This window comes from Zeus faber (assembly GCF_960531495.2).
Source record: "Zeus faber genome assembly, chromosome: 10".
NCBI lineage: Eukaryota > Metazoa > Chordata > Actinopteri > Zeiformes > Zeidae > Zeus > Zeus faber.
In genome coordinates, this window is record NC_137199.1 from 18,320,196 (window position 1) to 18,322,695 (window position 2,500).

The window sequence follows — 2,500 nt, forward strand, 5'->3', positions numbered from 1 at the left end:
ATGACACACACAACCCCCCCCCACACACACACACACACATTCAAACACACCAAAAATCACACATAGAGAACAATACACGCACATGACTCCCATCACCTCTCTCTGATATTGAAGCACTCTTAACTGTTTAAATATGAAAAAGGAGGAATCGTCACGTTCCACACTAAACCGGACAGGTGAGAGTATTTATTTTATATGATTTTCCTTTCATAGCAATATTCATCCTCCCACCTCCTTCAACGCCACTTGCCCCCCCCCCCCCCCCAAAAAAAAAAATTTAATTATAAAAAATGAAAAAAAACTCAACAACACAAGAAGTCATAAAAAGTCAGGTCTTTGTTTCAGCTGGTGAGCTGTTTTATCTGATCGCTATCGCAACCGTGAGATCAGGCCATCGCTGCTTTTTCCGGTTACGAGCTGTGACTCACAACCGCACACACACACACACACACAAACACACACACACACACACACACACATTAAATATCCCACATAACGCACGCTCCTGAAGACAAACACAGACAAACACGTACTCGTGAGAAAAAAACATTAATACTTTGTATAAAAAAGACACACAAATGCAAAAAAACCCAAAACAAGTATACGGAGAGAAAAACACACACACTTACAGGCACACACAGACACAAGGTTGTCAACCTTTCAACACGAGATTCATTGGGATTATGTCGATTAAAAAAGAGCACTAAAGCATCGGAATTGGAATTTGGAATTGTGAATGGGAGGATGGATAGAGTACAGCAGAGAATATCTTAAAATGAATTATAAATGCCTAAAACAGCATTAATCGGACGTTTGGATTACGAGGACGCTTAATACACCAGATATCACAATCCCAGCATCCTGTTAATGCCGGTTGGTGTTCGGATATTTTCGTCCTTTTAAACCACACGCACACACACACACACACACACACACACACACACACACAGACACAGGTAGATATCCTCAGGGGTTACGCGACACGCTTCCTGGTGGCGAAGGTTACGACCGTGTCCTGTTTGTGAAACAGACCTCAGTTTGTTTTTCTCCTTTGTTCTGATAATTGGTGGGTTTTTTTTATGTTTTTTTTGGGACGTCCAGGGAGAGGAATCTCCCGCCGTCCACCTCCAGGTTATTCTCGTCCGTGCGCATCTCCCCAGTGGAGGGAAACACGTGCTCTGTTACGATTGCCGAGATGAGCCCAAATCTTTGGACGTGCTCACATTCCCGTGCTCACACGGATCTCTTTTCATCATCTTCGTTGACACCTCCTGACCTCCCCGTCTCGCTCTCCCCCGACGGGGCCGCCGTGGAGAGCCGCTCGGCGGACCCAGCGTTTTCGTCGGCAGAAACCGTCGCCCGCAAATAAACTCAGACTCCGAACTCGGGGTCGGAAGGAAGTCGTCACTCTTCAGGCTGCGTGTCTGAGTTTGGGTTGAAGGTCTGGTGAAGGACACGCCGGTTTGATAGAGGAGGAGGAGGAGGAGGAGGAGCCGACTCATTCTTTCAAGGTTGGAGGAATAGTTGTGATTTTTGGAGGTTTGTCCCCTGATGCAGACCACTATCAGGAGTTCAATGCAAGTCATGGGGGATGAATCTAAAATGTGAGTTTGGTGCAAAAGCTCCCTCCACATTTGGGGGAAAACAAACGTGATGCCACAGTAGTCTGACTTGGCAAATTCCATTTTTTTTGCTAAGTTTGCTGTTTGCTGACGCTTTTTTTTTTAATTTATTTTTATTTTTTTAATTACTGTTGTGCTACGGTGTCACACCCAAATGGGTGCCCTGCCAAATGGTGTGATTCTGAAGATGAACCGTTTTAACATCGCCGCTTTTAGAGCAGTGCAAAAACCACACAAACACTCTTGAGAGATGACCGACATTCTTCTCATATTTGTGTACAACCATTGTGCTGAGATACGTGACTTTATTTTACAGAGTCGGTATTTTCGGCAAAGTCCTGTCGAGCGTTTGGTTTTAAATGCAGTAAAGTAAAGTATCAATTGCTTGTACATTTTCTTGTGGCGAGCGACTGTCTTCTCACCTTTTTGTACACCAATCTTTTAAATGTAATTTAAATACACAGGAAAAATAGAGTCACACAATTGGACAGGTCACCCATTTGGGCACAACACCGCTGACCCTTCGAGCCAACACAGGCCAACACTGCAGGACCGCAATGAAAATAGCGCCAGCAAACAAGGCGTTCAGCCATAGAAACTCAACGTATTATTTAAGAAACTCCTCAAAGTTGCAAAGTCACACTGCCGTGGCATCGGGTGGCTTTCCCAGAATTGTGGAGTGAGTTTTTGCAGCGAATGCAGATTGTGGACTCGTCCCCCATGACTTGCACTGAACTGCTGATGGAGGGGTGGAGGGTCCAGTACGGAGGAAACAACACAACCGACCTACGTACTACATGAGGGCTCAGTATAATTAAAAAAAAGGGAGAAGCTTAAAATAAACAAAAAACGGATCTATTCCTTTAACGGCAAAACAA

The 2,500-nt window shown here is 44.6% G+C and overlaps 1 protein-coding gene across 1 annotated transcript in view; it reads right to left on the minus strand.

Moving 5' to 3' along the window:
• Positions 1 to 2,500, minus strand: part of pcdh12 (protocadherin 12) — a 17,787-nt gene that overhangs the window by 8,578 nt on the left and 6,709 nt on the right. The gene's annotated exons all lie outside the window — the stretch shown is intronic.